Source organism: Manacus candei, unplaced genomic scaffold, assembly GCF_025592945.1.
Source record: "Manacus candei isolate 608988 ecotype Guabito, Panama unplaced genomic scaffold, ASM2559294v1 h1tg000050l, whole genome shotgun sequence".
Taxonomy (NCBI): domain Eukaryota; kingdom Metazoa; phylum Chordata; class Aves; order Passeriformes; family Pipridae; genus Manacus; species Manacus candei.
In genome coordinates, this window is record NW_026138098.1 from 7,246,298 (window position 1) to 7,265,002 (window position 18,705).

At 45.3% G+C, this 18,705-nt stretch overlaps 1 protein-coding gene across 2 annotated transcripts in view; it reads left to right on the plus strand.

Moving 5' to 3' along the window:
• INPP5A (inositol polyphosphate-5-phosphatase A) overlaps nt 1–18,705 on the plus strand; it is a 184,192-nt gene that overhangs the window by 55,921 nt on the left and 109,566 nt on the right. The window lies entirely within an intron of this gene.

The following is an 18,705-nucleotide window of genomic DNA, read 5'->3' on the forward strand; positions in this document are numbered from 1 at the left end:
CAGAGGAGCCTGGCTCCCCAGTGCCTCTGGGCTCTCTCTGACACCAGAGGTGGTGCTGCCCAGTGGCCAAAGACAGTGCCTGTGACACAGTTTGGACAAGGAGAAACCATCCCCTGGCACGCACACAAACCCCAACTTGGAGGCATATAAGTTTGGGGAATAAGAACCTGGACAGGTTCTTATTTATTCCTTTTTTTAATTACTCTGGCTAGAAGCCTAGCTAGCGTGGAACTGGAGAGGAGGCATCAGTGTTATTTTCTCTTCCTCATCAAAGAAGAGAAAAACAAGATTATGAACTTTATTGAGCCTTAGTGGGACAAACCTCAGCCAGTAACATGGAAACTGTCTTCTGAAGGTTTCAGAAAGTGCCGGTAGGTGAAGGGCAGTAGGACAGAGCTGCATGTTTTGGAGTCACTCACAGGTCAGAGCTGCATCCAGATAAACCCACGCCCTGGCAGAGACCCTGCGGGGTCCTGCAGCAGGTGCCTCCTGGTGTGGGCAGGGGAACTGCATTACCTGATTGACCTTCAGCCAGATGAGGTCCAGAAATCCCTTCCAGCTAGACCTTTCTCTGATACAGGACAAAAGGATAATTATCTGTGATCTTAATTTGGGAAACAACATAGAAGACTAATGCAATCTATAACAAAATGCAACTTCTTTTTAAAGATGACCACAATACTTTATAATATTGAAGTTGTTTTATTTAGCATGAGGTACATTTATTTTTGATGCCACTATGGTGAATAAAAGGGCTGTTACAGAAGCTGACAGGAGTACCAGTCATAGAGTATGTGCTCTTTGTGTCTCTGTGAAGAACTCTGTATTTTGCAAAGTTCCCAGTTCAAGAGATAACATACCTTCTTGTTTCACATACCAGCATTATTTTCTAGGCAATGTGTTTTCTTGCAGTATTCCCCAACAACCTTTGTATTTCTCCCTTTCCTGTCATAAGTACTACTTTGCATATTTTTTTCTTCTAATTCTTCATTTATTAAGGCTGTCAATATATTCAATAAAGGGGGGGAAAAAAGACTGCTTCTACCGATACTATTTTCTGTGGAAAGCAATGTAACCAAACACATGTTATTGTTATTATTATTATTATTATTATTATTATTATTTGTTTAAATTGCCCTCTGTTGAACTGTTGGGGGGGGAGCACTCTAGAAAGGATTTACAGGTTGTGGTGACAGACTCGAACAAACTCCCAGTGCAGTGCTGTCATTCAAGGAGGAATGTGACCCCTGAAAGTGGGGCTAGTGGAGAAGGAGTGTAGAAAACATGGTGATTTTGTCTCTATGCAGACAAGGCAAAGCAGCACAGGTATTCTGGGATCCAGTTGGGCAGTACAGGTGTTCTGGAATCTAAGTCTTGCATCATAATTTTTAAAAGCACAGTGAAAAGATGGTCTCATAGAATGATGTTTCTGAGTTTTTTCTGTCTGTTGTTTTCAACCTGTAAGAAGCTTTTAGAGCTGAATCAGCTCAGTGTGGAAAAGGGAAAACCTAAAAGATGAGTGATTATTCAATGATGTTTTGTGTTACTATCACTGAGAGGATAGTACACTGAGAGGAGTATAAAACACTCCCCTTATAAAACACTTAGGGGAGTGTTTTATACCTTCCCTGCTAGACTGTAGTAGCAGTGGCTTGGAACCAAAGCCCAAAAACTTGGAGAGAGGCTGCACCTTCATACTGAGCTCCTTAACATTCTGAGTTCTTGGAGTCTGCTCTCTGGCACTGAATGCTGACAGTCCTTGTACTCAGTTCCTGCAACTGCTGTCAGGAATCAAAGAGTCATAGAAATGGTGTTTTACACACATGCTTTGAGCTGGCAGTTCTCCAGCTCCTCTGCTCAGTGCGTGTATTTGTAACTTACACTGGGTGACTGCCTGAGTGGGGGATTCACATGTGGTGTCTCCATTTAGGGTAAAGGTTTGGTCTTATCTCCAGTGTGGTTTGGCTTGCACGATGTCATGCATCTACTTGTTTCCTCATTAGTTGTGTTTGCAAAGTTCTGTAACTTCTGTGGGCTTTTTTCCATCCCTTCTAAGGCATAAACTTGGCAGCAGATGGTGGCCTTGTTGTTATTATATTATTACCTCTCTGTCTCTGAAATATAAACATTTATCACATATATTATTGTATAATGCTATTTTCTTGAGAAAGGGAGAAGCCCAAGCAGTTGCAGTTTGGTTAACCTTGAACCCTGCTGCTCTCACATCCCCTTTTCTAGAAGGTTTGGCATCACTTCCTCTGTAAGGCTTTCCTTGGCTTGGCTCCTGCAAAGCTAAACGAAACTTTGCTGCCCACAGTTACTCAGTTTGCCTGTGATAGGACTGACAGGCAGGTCTGAGACAGCACTGTCAACAACCTGTCCCTTCAGCACAAAACCTCTGTTTCTGGCTCATGGCAGCATAGGGGGGTGAGTTCCACACGAGAAATAACAACCCGGTGTGACAAGGAGGTGTTTCTAGGGGAGTGATTTGGTTTTAAAAACTTTGATAACTCAGTGTGTATTAAGGATCAAAATGGTTCATTTGGCTTAATCAGAGACATAAAGCTTAATATCAGGATTTGTCATTTATGGTCACATACACTGAATCTGGTATAGAAGTGACTGGTTTTAGGTTTCGGATTTGTTCGAAGAGGGGGAGGAGTCGTGATGAGGGAGAGAACTGAGCTTTGGTGGGTTGGGTTTGTTCTGCTGGGAATGGTGGTAGGATGAGACTGTGTGGGGTTTTGTTCCACTCAAAACTTACTAAACTCATGCACAAAGTAACCTCCAGGCTGAGCAGTGAGTGTATGGCCAAGGAAGGTGCTGGGATGGCAAGACCATGTCCCAGAGATAAGCTCAGCTTGCAGGCTCTGTGGGTCGGGCTGGGGAGGAGGCAGCTTTGGACAGCAACTCCTGACCCAAGGCTTTGGTAAAGGCCAGGCCTTGGGAGCAACAGAGGTGTCACGGGGAGCACAGGGATGAAGCAGCTTGTGTCACGCTTTGGAGAAACACAGCTTTATCAGATTTAAAAATTACCTGAAGATTAATCTCTTGGCAGAGAGTGGCTGCATTAGAGCTGACGCCTGTCAGCTCTGTGAAGGTGGCAGTGCTGGAGAGCTCCCAGCAGTTATGGATGAGGCTGGTGGGTGACAGCCTCTGCAGGCCTAACGAGGGCTTCCCAGAAATTTCATATGAACTAAACCGGCAGCTCTGCTGCTGTCCCAGTTCTGACTGGAAATACTGATGGCAAATGGGTGTGGACAGACTGGCTCCCATGCTAGCCAGAGGTTTCAGACACTCGAACAGCTTGGCAAGGCTTTGTGAAAGGCAGCCTCCTGTAAGTCCTTGTTTGAAAGCGTGATGCTTTCTTTTGTCATATAAAATGTCACTTAGGAGGTAGATCTTGTCAGAGAATGTACAGTTAGTGAAGAGAGAAGACAGAAACAAAAAAAGTGAAATAAGGCTGAGAAGCTGAGAAATTCAGTACATTACTTTCATTTGTTTGTGACTACACCCAATGGACTTCACTCTTAATAAAGCAGATCTTTGCAGTTGTATTGATTTTTCCCAACATCTCATTATTTACATTCTCTGTTAATTTTATTGTACTTGGTGTATTTCATGGAAGGGGTAAATTATAAATCTTGACACTTTTCTTATGTGAGGAGTTACTCAAAAATAGTTGGGTTTGTTGAACTTTTACATTTCGATATTTCTGAAATAGCCCAAGTTAATGGTATATAAGGTATTTTCATACTGGAATAAGAACATTCATACTGAAGCTGAATAGCAGCCAGAAATATGTTGATGTTGTCATCAAATCCATAACTATTTTTGTATGAAAACATGTCAGTATAATTGGTGACATTTTTATTGCAACTAGATAAAATCTAGTTGGTTCGTGCCCTGTATTTATTGATTTCTGGAGTACTCAATTAAGGTTTTATATTGCTTAGGAAATGCATTTTTTTCTTTTTCATTGTTCAGAGAAAGCAGAGGAAACCCCTGTGTAGCTTAAACCTCCCTGCTGTGTTGAACACATGGTTTCTGTAGGTTGAGAGAGAATCTTTAGTGCATCAAGTCAATTCTGAGGGTCCTGGCAAACCAGACCTCCAAGAGTGAGCAGGTCACCAGCTGCTGCCTCGAGTGTTCTGTGGGCGTGTTGGGAGCTATGTGGTCGGAACAGCCCTTAGCTGATGTGTAGAAGCATCAGCCCAGTGGGGTAATTGCTTTACTTCCCAATATAGGTTTGTTTTTAAGAAATAAGCAGAATCCTTCATTGCCTGTCTGCCTGCTCAGCCCCACAGGTGACCTTGCAGTGAACAAAGAGCCGTTGGGCTCTACGTGTGATGTGCTGAAGTTCCATCTTCCTCCTCTTAGTAAGGGTGCAGTGCACTGCAGTTAGCTCATTGCATAGCAGAGTTTTATTGAAATTAAACCAGGAAAATACATTTTTTGAAACCACCATTTCTGACATTTTTGGATTTTGTACTTCTGGTAGCAGTAGATTGAATGGGGAGAGGCTGCTGTGCTCGCACAGCTCCCTGCTTCCAAAGGACAGGTTTGGTGAGATAGTGATTGAAATGAAACTTCTTTTCAATAACCACCTTGGAGGTGGACAAAGATAGGATACAAATGGAGAATACAGCAGTAACAGGCCTTTTTCTGCCAGGCTTTCTGTCCCCAGCCCTGCCAAACCTGCGCTCAGGTTACAGAGGCCAAGAGGTTTTGGGTGCTGAAGGTGGTAGAGGCACCATTCAGTCGGTGTGGGTGTCCTGCCATCACAGATCCTTGGGGGTGTGGGGAGCTGCCAGTCCCTCAGGCCCCATGCTGCACTTTGGGGTGCTCCCATCCAGCCCACGTCCCTGCTCCAGGTGGCACGGCGCTGTCCCTAGGCAGGATGGGGGCCAGCAGCTGAGCAGTGCCCAGTGCTCCTTTGTGGGGGCAGGAGACACCAGCCTGTGGGAACACTTAACATAAAGACAGTCTGGGCACTGCCAGGGTGTGTAGGAAAAGGTTGTGCTTTTTGGTTTTTTCCCCTGATTGTTTTGACTTCACACACTCTGTACCACTAGTTTTGTTTTAATGTAAAACGTGTCTTACGCTGAGGTAGACAAAACACTGGTGGCCTGCAGTGGCACCTAGGACAGAGCTTTGCTTAAGTCATTATGCTTGATAGCATTAACCTGAGCCAGTATAATGGGGGCTCTAGTGGGGAGCAGTGGTCCTAAAAATACACATGGACAACATGTTATTCAAGTATGTTATTTTACCTTAAAATTATATCTGCACATTACTGAGAGAATAGTAAAGTTAATTTTTGTTAGATTAATGATACTTGAGTAATATTTTTGGTTGAGCCGAGTTCGAATAATTGGCCATTAATTGAAAAAGGAAATTGAAATGAATTTATCTTGTACATAAATCATGTCATAGTTATTAATGGGTCCTAGAAAATATCGGCCTGTTCCCAGAAATGGATGGTGTACAGTGATTCTCCTGAGCTTATTAGCTCTGGCAATTTCGAGTTTGGTTAAGTAAAAAAGATGATTTAGGAAGAGAGACGTAATTAAATTGAATATTGGGGGAATTCACATGCCTGATGAGTTCTCAGCCTACTTCTTCATTAACAGTTTTACAGAGTGTTCAGGCTTTGCAGAAAGGCAGGATTTCCCCAGGAGATGGAGCTGGAGCACCAGACTGCAGTGCCGGGGTGCCCGTGACAGCCTCGTGGGCACTGGACCCTCCAGGGCAGCTCGCTGGGACCCCACACTGCGGCTGGTACATGTGGTGCCATCGGAGTGTGAGGGCACACTGGGACACGTGGTGCCACCGGAGTGTGAGGGCACACTGGGACACGTGGTGCCATCGGAGTGTGAGGGCACACTGGGACACACAGTGCCACTGGAGTGTGAGGGCACACTGGGACACACAGTGCCACTGGAGTGTGAGGGCACGTTTGGGCACTTGCTGCTGATGGGCTGTCAGGGCACGTGTGGACACTCAAACACATGGAGTGTGTCCTTCCCCTCAGCCCCGGCTGGGACACGAGCACTCTGGCTCTGAGGAGGCCCGGGAAGGGCTCTGCTGCCACTGGGATGTCGATCACAGTCTCACATATGTCACTGTCTGTCACTGTGACTCGCTGCTGAACAGGAGGCTTTGGAGTGTGTTTTCTTGCTTCTCTGTTTGCTGTAGTCTTGATCTGAATTTTCCTCTGCTACTCACATTAGCCTGTTTCCACTTTCTCCTTTTTCCTTCCTCTCCTTTCCATGGAATTCTATTTTGTATCAGTGTTTGTTTTTATAATGATATCTGTGAAAATTATGCCAATCCAGTGAAGTAGGAATTTGTCTGAGTGGGTGGCAGCAGCAGTGCCTGTCCCCAGAGATGGGGACAGGGCTGTCCTGCAAGGGAAGGTGATGCCACAGAAGGAGCCAGGAGTGTCACTCAGACTCTTCTCAAATTAGCTCCTGTGGAGTTTATCCAGGGAAGGATCTTCTGGGATGGAAAAAAGGCCAGACTCCTTTCTAAGACACATGTGAGAAACCTACAAGTGTTCTGTCATCACCAGCCTCCCACATCACTCCTGAGAAAACACTTCCCTCTGCCTCACTGTCGTTTTGGGTTTTTTCCCTAAGAAATGATTAAGTATAAATATTTTTAAACAAATCTTACTCTGCCAGTTCTTTGGGAGTTTTTTTGTTGGTACTCCAGTGTGTGGGAGCTGCGTAAGGCTGTAAGGCTGGTGGCAATGAGAGGGTTCCTGGGTGGAGGGCTGTGTGGTGATCCTGGGTGAGGGCTGGTAGCGGAGCACTTGGGTGTTTGCTACTTGGGTATTTGTGTAATCTTTACTTTCTGCTAACTCCACTCCTAGGTAGAATAAAAGGAATAAAACTGTTGGAAAAACATGCTAGTCTTCCTCATAAAGGCCCCTAAAATTCCAAAAGCAGAGAAGTGCTTCTGGTGAGGTGTATGTGTTAGCAAAAGGGAAATGGAAAAACGAGGGTTTAAAGCCCATTTGTAGGAAATACAAGCAATGCAAAGCAGGATAGAGCCTCGTGGTGGCAGTGCCTGTCAGGAATCGAGGCTGGTACCACTCAGTGGAGACTTCACTGCTTCTGCACATCTTCCAGCAGCTCTTGCCTCATCGTGTTCATCCTCATCTTGTTCATTAAAACCCAGAATCTCTTCCTGTTACAACCTCCTGCTTTTTGAGGGGTTTCGATGAAATACACAGTTGGGAGCTTTTTGAAATGTGCATCACGAAGTTTGACCTCTTCATTAGCTTTTATCTCTTTTAATTGAAAAAACCGGGTTCATGAAGGGAGCTGGTGAATGTCGAAGTTAATCCTACAGCTTCTGACAAAGTCCTGGAAAAATGATTGTAGAAGTATTGTCATTCTGTGACATGGACATGTATTTACAACCACCTGAAATGAAATCTCCCACTTAATTTCTTAGGGAACTAAGTTGTCTGTCAGGTAATTGCTTCCAATCTCTTCTGGATGGGAAATGGGATCTGAAAGGTGTTTCCAAAGTAGAACCTTCCTCTGTTTTTGACTTGTCTTTTCTATGCATTTTTAAAACAAATCTTTTAAGACGGCGACAGAGTTCTTGCTGGGAGGAATTTCATGGCTTATCTTCTACCTGTTTTCTGACACTTCTATATAATTGGAAGAGGAGGAATAATTACAAAACAGTAAGGGATTTCACAGATCAGTAGCCCAATAATGCAACCTTGGGTCAATCTCTTTTGTTTACAAATGTGCTGTTGCTGAGGAAATTGGCGATAAAGCAGCTTCTTTATCTGCAGAATCGTTATTCTGTTTGTATCAACTATGGATTTACAGTCTATATGGAATTGCATTTTCTGTGGACTGTGGATTTGATATTCAGAATTTCACCCCACAGTTGTGCAACAGGCTACATGGAAAAAAGTGAGGTTATTTATAAGGAATAATTATAACCTAGTTTTGTAGAAACCCATCCATCTAAAAATCAGCTGAAATACTTGAAATTAAATTATAGACCATCTGAACACAAGAGGAAATCAACTATTTCTAAGCTTCTAAAGGTTAAAAAAAGAGTTTCTCTGATTGCTGCTGGAGAAGGGAGGTTAACCCAAAAAACGTAGCTCTCCTTTGAGGCAGGGGTGCTGTGCTGGCAGGTCCTGGGAGGTGCCTCCCTGCACGCAGGTGGCCCTGGTGCCCGTGTTTGCATTCAGCATTTCCCGGGAGCTGTGGGTGCCTGCGATGGGCAGCCCGGTGGATGCAGGACACGACTGCCTGGCGGCTCTGTGGGGGCATTGGGAGAGCCCGGCCGAGGAGGGACACCCCACAGCGGTGAGGGGGGCGGGCAGGCCTGCAGTCCCGCTGCCCTGGCCCTAGGGCCTGTCCCCAGCCCTCCAACCACCCCTGCCAACCCTGGGCCAACACTGCCTGGGGTGCTGGAGGGAGCTGGCAGGTTGTGAGCAGGAGCCTGAACCGCATCAGTCAGACCTTTCTGCCTGGCCCCGTACCCTCCCTTGCTTTACGGGAGATTTCACAGTGGGCAGCAATTGGGATTTTGTTTCCCTTCCCCTGCTCCGTGTTGTGTGTGGGAGAACCCGGAGGGCTCTGGGAGCATGGGCAGCTCCCAGTGCTGGACCACTGGGCGGCAGGTGACCTGCAGCACTGCCGTGGGCCGTGGATGGAGCAGAGCTGCTCTTGCTTCAGTGTAGGAGCGTGTGGCATTTTTGTTTGCTTCTGCTTTATTGCATATTTAATTATTGTATGTTTTTAAAGTAATTTGTCCAAAGATTTATGTAACAGTTATTGGTTAGCTCAACACATACCTCAAACAGTAACTCTTCTCAATCATCTGCCATTTGTTTGACATCTCTGCATTTGACAGTCCAGCAATACTGCACAGATATTTCCAAGGCTTTAACTTGGAGTCCTTGGCACCTTAGGGCTTGTTGCCTGCTTTTTGCATGATGGTTCTCAGGTTTTATTTAGCTATTTTCCTGTTTTTGTAGTACATAATACTTAAATTTATTCTTCTTGATCCGCTCTTGAAGAATAAATATAGTTCAGTTTAATACATAAATCTGTTGCATGCAAACAGTAAACAATTTTGAGGGAAAACATGGTTAATAGACATTTTCACATACTGTGAATGGAATTCAAGCCCTGTTTTCAGTTCTTTTAGTTTAGTAAAGTTTGTTTGCAGTCCACGAGCACAGCAAATCTTCCGGAGGTGAAAGGAAGAAAACCTCCTCAGCAGAGGAGCTGGGAGCAGGCTCTGCACGGGAGAGGCTGTCCTGGTACAGACACAAGTCTCGCAGCTTTGATCGTGGCATCCATCCCCTCCCTGAGCGCAGGGATTCCCGTCGCTGTCCCCAGGCCCTGTGCCGTGTGACAGCGGGTGCAGCAGAGCGAAACCGTGCCCTGGGCTGTCGCTGCCCCACACCAGGGGCTCAGGAGCTGCTCCACACCAGGGGCTCAGTGCCCCGGCTCCTGGTGGGCACCAGTGTGCGGATACTGCGATTGTGCCCCGTGTTCACTGTGAGCACCTCCCAGCCTGGCCGAGAACAGCCAGGGGGCAGAGAACTTCCCAAAGGCAGAAAGGAGAGCAGAGGATTGCTTGGTGCCTGTCATCTGCCGTTCATCCGCGAGAGGCCTGTGCCAAGGATTCACAACTTCCCACAGCACTGCCCTGCCGGCACCTGCTCTCTGTGAGTGCCTCGGTACCTGCTGCGTTCTGCACGTCTCGGGGACATTGAAGTGCTGTGCAGTGTATTTACTCGAACCTAATCCTTCCCTTCTAAGACACAGGGGTGCTCCTGGCCCTCTCTTTGGGCTGTGGGGCGCTGCTCAGCAGCTGTACCTGTTGTCCCCAGTGCCCATCGGGACTGTGACCATGGCAGGTGCCTGGCCCCTTGCTGACCACCGGCCAGCAAGGCCAGGAGCACGTGTGCTCCTCACAAGGGCCGAGGGCTCAAGGGCATTTTGGGTAAAGGTCTGCCAAGCGCTCAGGAGGATGTTGAGTATTTATTAGAACAGAAGGAATGGTAATGAAAAATGGTGTTATCTGCTGAAATAATTGAGGGTCTGACACAAATAATACAGCAAATGCTTTAATTTGAAGTTTACAAAGCCCCACGTGGATCCCCTTTAGAAATTTGGAGGCCTAGTTGCTAAGTTTTGTCTTTCTACAATAAACAAAAAAAAAACCTAAGGTACAGGGCAGTCAGAAATCTTGTTTGCGTTTGTACATGGTTGGGCGAAGGGCAGGGCCGGTTACACATTGCTTGAGCAGAGACATGATGTTATTAACAGCTCTTTTCAAGTAATGCGTGTGAGGAATTTGGTTTGTGTGACAAAGTGTTTGATTTGGAATGGTTCTGGCTTTCAAGAAAAGATGTGAGATTGGAAAATGTGAAAATAATTGCTTAAGAAATTATGAAACACTGCTTAAGGCACTTGCTAATGTGTTTGTCTGAGGCATTGAATTAATTCTTAAATAAGAGCAGCATGACTACAGAAAAATCAAATGTATGGTGTTTATTGATAGAAACTAATGGGTTTATTAGTGTTTGAAATTACATTATAATGTAGCATTTGTAACCAAAAAGAAAGCAATCCATGAGGCTTCTCACTCCCTGACTGTGAACATCATTTGCCAGTCAGGTTTCGCTGCACAGCTCACCGACCGTACATTGTGGAAAGGCTGGGAATGCATGTGTTACTTCACAATTAAACACAAATGAACAGGAGCAAAAGATGGAATTGTGTTATGACACCCGCTCATATCTCAGGATATGGCTGTTGATGGGAAAGACCCAGTTTCCAAGGGAAAAATGGTGAGTAAGGACCTGCGCAGCTCTGAGTGAGGTGGAGCTGGGCTGAAGCCTCAGGCTGTGCTGGCAGGAGCTGATGGATTTCAGCAGTGGAGCCGTTCCCAGGGAGAGAAGTCAGTGACAGAGGCCCAGTGAGCACCAAGCGGTGCCTCTGGCGAACCATGAGCATTGGGAGGTTTGGATGGGAGTGTGGAAATGCCTCAGATGCACTCACTGCTCTGTCACACTTAGCACTGTTCACAGCATACAGACCCAAACTAGAACCCTCTGACACTGAGGAAGTGTTTCCACTTAGTTTTAGAGGGCTTTCCAAGTGTCTATTGATCAGTGTTCCCTAACAGCACAGAAATAATGTGTCTAATTTAACTGACCACATGGAAGAGTATAGAAAAAACATTAGTTATGCCTTGAAAGGCTTGGAACATCGATAAGAGGACATAACATTAATGACTTTCCTATACACGAGCTTCAAAAATGGCTAAATGAGGAAGAAATTACAAATTTATTTTCCTATAATTTCAGCAGTTGTCTTGTTTTACTGCACCAGTAAAGCATTAAGCAATGAAATGTCACACAAGGAGTATTTTCCTGATAATTTGTCTGACATGCAAAGCATATGAAACAAAAGAGAAAAAGATGGAAATGTGGGGTTTAGTCATTTTGACAAATTTAGTGATTTTTGCTCATGAAGTCTGGCTGAGAGTCTGCTACCTCTGTCCAAACAATTCCAAATATTGCTGTTTGCAGAGTGGCTCACTGTACGGGAATAGCTTTGTGTCTCAATTCTGGCCTTTACACTGCATCCAGGTTGCTAATTTTGCAGTAATTTATTAACATAAATAAATGTGTAGCAAAACAAAAGCTACTGATCATAGTAAATTTTTTGAATAAACAGGATAAATACCAGGTCTCCAGAGGTTTGTGGTAGCAGTCGTGGTTGGGAAGGAAGCGTTATCCATTCCCTTCCGTTGGCTATGTAGTATCTAAGTACAAAACAGTTTCAAGTTGGTTTCATTCTATTCCACCTTTTCCAGAGAAACAAAAGAGAGAGAAAGATGTAAAATCTGATTTCTGAATGAAGCAAAATTGCCCTGAACTTTGGCAGAGCTGGGCATTACTCCCAGATTACCTGCAAACCCTTCCCAGGCCAGTACCCGTGTCCTGTGCAGGATCCCTCCCTGCTGGAGGTGTTGTGGGGTAAAGTGCCCTTGGCTGTTGGGGAGAGGCAGGTCTGCCTGTGGTGTTTGGATGAGCTTGTGCAACTGGTGTCCTTCCAGTCTGACTGTTCAGGTTGTGCCTCTTTCATTGTGCAGGTTTAGTGGAGAAGGATTGTGTCTGGTTGCAATCCTGTGCAGTGTGCTCTGGGATGACCCTGCTTTGAGCAGGGAGGTTGGACCAAATGGCTCACTGTGGTGCTTTCCACCACACCTATCCTGTGATTCTGTGTAGCATTTATCCTAACATTTGGAAAAGGCTCCCTATCTCTCACAAGGAGGCATGTTTTATTTTGTTGCTGTTACCAGGGTTCTGAGACATCCATGTTCTCTGTCTTCAAACTACTAGGTCTCTCTTCCATCTGCTTTTAATAAGCATAGGAAAATTGTGCTATAAATAGGAATCAGCATCTGAAAAGCAGATTCAGTTTATTCCAAAGAACCAGGGCAGTGAAAGAGCGAAGGTTTGTTTGGGTCACTGACAGGGAGGGGCATCAGCTTGTCCAAGAGGGAACTTTGGATGGTATAAATACCGTGGCAGGTGTAAGTCTGTCTTGTACAGTGTTGGGGCTCATCATGAGTGTGTCTGTAACAAGTGCAGGTGCAGGTACTCTGTGCTGGTGGTGACCTGGTCCGTGTCCCCTGGAGCAGGCTGGGACAGCACGTCTTTGCAGGTATGGCTTGCTGTCCTGGAAATTATGGGAAATAGGACTGCCCAGAAACTGTGCCAGAATTTGGGTGACATATTAAAAGTTCATAGTTGGTGGTTTGACCACTTGCATTAGGGCAGTGTGTGTGGTTTGGACCACAGAGGAAGGAATCGTGTAAGGAAAGGAAGTCTGAAGGGGTGGGTAACATGTGGAAGTGTCTGGAACAAAGTCCTAATGATCAGGAAATCTGTGGACCCTGGAGGGTGGGAGAGGACAAAGTAAATCATAACTTTATTATAAAAAAACAATCAAACCAACACACACACACAGAAAAAACACCAAGCCCCCAACAAAAACACAAACCCCCCAAGACTCCCTAACTTGTTTTGCAATAATTTGTGTCTCTCTTTCAGTTAATTACAGTAATTGCTTACTAAGCTCAGGCTCAGAAGGCTGCAGCCTAAGCTGCCTTGCATTCCTGAAAAGGTCTTCAAAAAAGATGGAGTATTTCTGTATTGACTCATTTCTTTGTGAAAGCAGCTGCAGTTATAAATCCCACATTTGAATGTTACTGTTGTTTACAGTCCCTCTTATGCAAATTGTCTTTTAAACAATAGTCACTCTAAGGTCAGATCATTGTAAAGCTTCCTGTCCCCTTGATGCCCAGGTACCGGGTAAGACTTTGAAAACCCCTCAGTTCCAGGGCAGGAACTGACAGCACCAGCTTTGGGTCCTGATACGGATGATGTGTGTGACACAGATGAGGAGAAAAACACCCCAGTGCCTTGGCACCTTTCACTGCCAGACACACCCTACCTGGTGTTTTGGTGTTCATGCTGGTGCTGGCACCTAAATCCTCCTCTGAGACACATGCACAGACACAGGTTGCTCCCAGGTTACAGGAGTGTTGGCTTTTGACACGCTCAGGGAAAGCTGCAGTCGAATCCCCAGGTTGATGCAGTACATGGGAACAGATCCTTAGGGGAGGGATTGTTACATGCAGGGAGGTGTGGGTTTAAGGCACGGAGAGAACACAGCATGAGTAACATTTGGAAGGTGTTATTATATTTTGGATTCTGTAATTATACTTTTGGAATTGAAAAACAGCGTTTCCTCCAAGACCAGCAGAAGAATCTTAATACAATATAGAACTAAAGTTCAAGATTGGGGTAGGGGAGGGGAGTTATGTACCACTGTTCCAGATGTTGCTTTACCATATTTCCAGTTACCTGTCCCAGAACTTAAATATTGTTGAAGCTTTAATGGCTTTAAAACTGGAGTTAGCACAGCTTATCAGTGACAGTGACTTTGCAGTTCACCAACCACCCTGCACTTGCTTCCCTAAGGGCAGAGAGTGTAAATCTCCTTTGGACCTTCACCCGAGGGTTGCGTTTTCCCCAGACTCACCCTCTAGGCAGGAGCAAGGACCCCTTTCTGGTGGTACCTTCATTTAGCTTTTGGGCAGTAGTGGGAGAACACTGCCTATGTGCCAGGGGCCTCAAAGCTGTATGGGGAAGGAAGGGATGAAAAAATAATTTTGAGGCTGCTATTTTCTGTGTAAGTGCAGAGCAGCTGCTTTACTGTAAATTCATATTGAGTAATAATTCCTCCATGTAGACAAGGGTTATTCTTCTATATGAGGAAATGATTTTTTGAGGGACAAAAAACAAAGTAACCTCAGTGGGTTTGAAAGAGTGAGAAAAATCTGAGCTAAAAAATCAGAATACTTGGGAAATTCAAACTTAAATAAACTTAAATGAACCAATCCTGAATCAGGTTGTGGAGCTGAAGGCAGTCACTTGGCAGACGTTCCTTAGGATTTCTAGTGTACCAGAACTCTGCATCATTTTTTTTGCCTTTAACCACGAGCCAACAAAATACTGCTTATAGAGCGTCTGTAAATCTCCAGAGGTGCAGTGGGTGTTTACAGGCCGGTAAAATGCTGTGTCTCTATACTGGCTGAGCTGGAAGGATGTGTTCCTTAGCACGGATGATGGAGTGGAGAAGTCTGGGGAATGTTATCCGAGGTGTGTGTCTCCCTCAAAGCATATCCAGTGATGAATGTTTCCCAGGGGCCTTGGACCTGTCCTCAGTCTTCAGCCTTTTATCCCAGGTGAGAGATACCAACTCATGAACTCGTTCCCTGCCAGGCCTCCAAAGAGCACCCAGGAGTGCCAGGATCCCATGGCTAATCTCAGCCAGGTTTGTTTTAGTGTTTGTTTTCTGATCTCCTGATACTAATGTAAGAGTTAAAAATGTCATTCTTTGACCTGAATCCCTTTGGTTTCTCATTGACAGAAATCAACAAAACAAAAATGTTTACTGAGTTGCCAAGATTTAATTGGAAAATTAGGTGCTTTGCATTGAAATCCAAGGACTGTTCCTTCTGAACAGTGTCACAAAAGCACAGGTTCACATGTTTGGATCATTTATCAGTCACTGCAGTTCTCTGCTGTTATCCTTCAGGAGTTGACTTCAGAAGTGGGTGTCAGTCCCTCTCTGTGCAGAGGAGGTGTATGGAGGGGATGGTGTGCACGGGTGCTGCGCGTGTCTCTGCGAGTCCCGGGAAGTCTCCTTACCCTGACTTTGCAGTGTGGCTGACAGTAAGCCAGAAGCTGCTTGGCTTTCAGTTAATGTCATTACATAATGCTGCTCCTTTAATACGACCTTTAGCTTGAATACATAATTTGGAGAAATAGTCCTGCATTTACTTTTCAGTTAGTATTCTGGAGCACACCCCAGGAGGATGACTGTCATTTATTACTCTTCCAAGCATAGGACTTCATGAAGGCAATTTTTTAAAGAGCATGAGCTATTCATTATGGTGAGAAAAGAATGTGTTCCTTGGAGCAACCCATCCACAGAGACGCATTTCCTCCTTGTCTCTGCTGCTTGTTTTCTAGGACATGCTCAGAAGAAAGTGTGAGATTTCCCCATAAATACTTCTTACCTGGTACATGCTTTTGCCATTTTGGTATCCCCCTGGTTTTAAGTGAGCTGTGCTTTCAAGGAACTGATTACTGCGCTAAATGGCAACAGTTATGTTATGGTGTCACCAATGGCTTCTTGGGGACAGACATCACCATTTTGTTATGGAATCGCTCGGGGGTGTGCAGTTAGTCCTTGGGTTTGAGTTGTGGTTCCGTGGCCATGAGACTACTTGGTCTGTCTGTAGAGCATCATCTGCCTGCAGCAGTTATCTGTGCAGCATGTGCATGCCCAGATAAGCTTGAGTCTTCCAAGGCCTGCCAGCCACGGGTCCCACAGACCTGTCCTCGTGCCACACACATCCCGACTCTGACCTGTGTACAGTAAAACCTGACTTAATGCTCTTCTCAGAATTTAGAAGTAGTCTTCCTTTTTCTGAAGCAGTACATTAGTGTTTGTGTAGTATCTCGGCTCTTACCCTGGGAGGATGGTGCCACTGAGAAAGGGAGTTTTGGAGCCCCAAGACTATATGTAAAAGGCACCTTTGAAGCCGGTACATCACAGTGGAAAGGAGGCAGCCAGATTGGGGCCGGAGCGGAGTCAGCTGCGACAGCGCAGTGGGCAACCTGTGCCGTTTGCGTTGGCTCCTGGAGCAGCAGTGTATCCTTAAGGGCTGCAGGAAGGAGCTGTCAGGCAGGGCCACTGCAGGGTCTGTGCCTCCCCCAGCCCCGCAGCGCTGATCGATAGAGCCACCGGAGCCCCCGAGCGACGCCTCGTGCCGCAGGGATCCTCCCTCCTGCTTTCCCCGTGCCCAACTCCTTCCAGCCACCAGAACAATATTTTGAAATTTATGGAAAATTAATTATCGATTACAGATGTGCCCTGGTTCAAGGAAGGTAAAAACGAATGGATGCATTTACGATGAGGGACGTAATCCGCTTTGTGAAAGTGATTGTCTTTTGCTCTGCTCCTGCCCTCCCTCTCTTCCCCTTCTCTCTCCTCCTGCCCCCTCCCCCTTCCCGTACACCGGGTAAGAGACAGGCCTGATAAAGTGGGAGAAGCAAGATTGGTTTTCTAAGGGCACCAGGCCCTTCATGACCAGGTAAATCATGGGCTGTCTGGCGCTGGGGCTGGGTGATGACCTGCTCCCTGTGCCGCGGCACCGCACCCCCCTGCGGGATGTGATGATGTGCACCCGGGCGGCTGCGGGGGGCTGCAGTGAAGGTGAAACTGTCATATCGATCTTTTTAGCACTAAAATATGAGCCACTTTACTCCGCTCCCCGATGCTGTGATGTGAAAAATAATAACTCGGATCCAAATTAAAAATATTGATCTCTAGAAGGTGTTGAAAGTAAATAAACACCTTCCGAAGTTTTCGGGTCAGCCAAGAAATGGTATTCAGCAATAAATGTGTCGGCATGTCAGAATCCAGGGTTCTTGATCTGTTTTTCCTTTCGAATTGATTTTTCATTACTTACTTCCTAAAAGTGTTGGAATTTGGTCCTCTACTGTTAAATCCCAGTGTTTGGGCAAATTATTTCTTTGGGGCTTATGAGGTGCTCCTAATCCACTCGCTCATTGATTGATTGATTTTTGACTCAATAAACTTGCATTACCCTTGCTTTATTTAAGGCTTCCATCATAATTTTTTGTACATTTAGGCTTGACTTTTTTATTTCCTTCTAACAGATGAGCTGACATTGGTCTATCAAACATGTGGGAAAACAATTGCCACAAGGTTAATTTTATTGCTAGCTCCATGCATTTTAAGTAGGTGCCAGGTATTTTCCACTCCAGGCTGATAAATTGCAGTTGAACCACTAAAGCATAAGAATGAACAGAAGCACTGTAACAACAACAACAGAAACCCCATAGAAATGCATCACAGAGCATAAGCATTAAATGGATTATTTTTGCTTCATTGGTTTAACTTCATTTTACATCTGACCAGCAATAGGTACGTGGCAGTGTAATGAGCTCTTTAACTGGGACTCGCTGTGGCGTCGTGAACTCTGGGGGTGGAGGTATTTATGTATTTCTGGTGAATGGAAACAGTAAAATGCAGTCACCTGCATTTTCAAAAAGTCATTTTCTCTTACAAAGCAGCCAGTTGAGTTTTAGATGTCATAATCTTCTTCTGAACGGATCTGTCGATGTTGCTGTTCTCTGGCAGCATTCACGAACCTGCCTTAGAAGGCTGTTCCAGCGATGGCAGGGTGCCGGCTCGGTGCTGGAAGGTGGCAGGAAGGGAAGGCTGTGATGGACACAGGAGGAACTCCCTCCATGGGCAGAGAGAGAAGTTTGATCAGTGTTGAAAAAGCCCCTGAAGCAGTTCAGTGTGTCCTGCTGCACTCCAGCTGTCCTGAGCCAGGGCTCACACCTTCACCCGTTTCTGTGTGTGGGAGTTCCCATTTTGTGTTCCTTTCCTGGATTTACCAGCTGGGGCCTGACAGTTCAAATAGAGTTAAACTCGTGTGTTTATTCTGTTTAATTCAAGGAGACATGATCAATTAAGAGGAACAGAACTGAAGCTCTATAAATTACTTAAAGGAGCTGATGGCAATTTGGTCACTGTCCACTTGCCACCGTAACTGCCTCTCATCAGCCAGGTTTGGCCTTTGTTCACATGCTGGAGTTTGATTAAAAGTCTAGGGGTTCATACTATTTTTTTTTTATTCTTGTTTTTAAAGCCTGTGTCTGTTTGTTTGGTATTCCTGTGCCATGGCATGTAAGAGTGCTCCTGGGGCTGCAAGGCTTGCACATAGGACTCTATAGATATCACCAGCCCACGGATGTTCGCCGTGTCCCAGGAAAACTGTGGCTTTATGTTTCATGTACATTCAGATCACTTGTGGGGAGAGCAAAGGGGAAAAAAGAGAAAGGAGATTTTTACTAATGTGAGTGTTGTAAATGCAGTTTGTAACCCGGGCATTCTTCTCTTTGTGTGTGCTAAATAACAAAGATCCTGTGTTTGTTTTCAGGGACATTTTTTGACTGCAGGTTAATGAATATTCTTAGAGTTTGTTCATAAAATGTCCAGTTCAATAATCAAAAAAATGGTAAGGGAG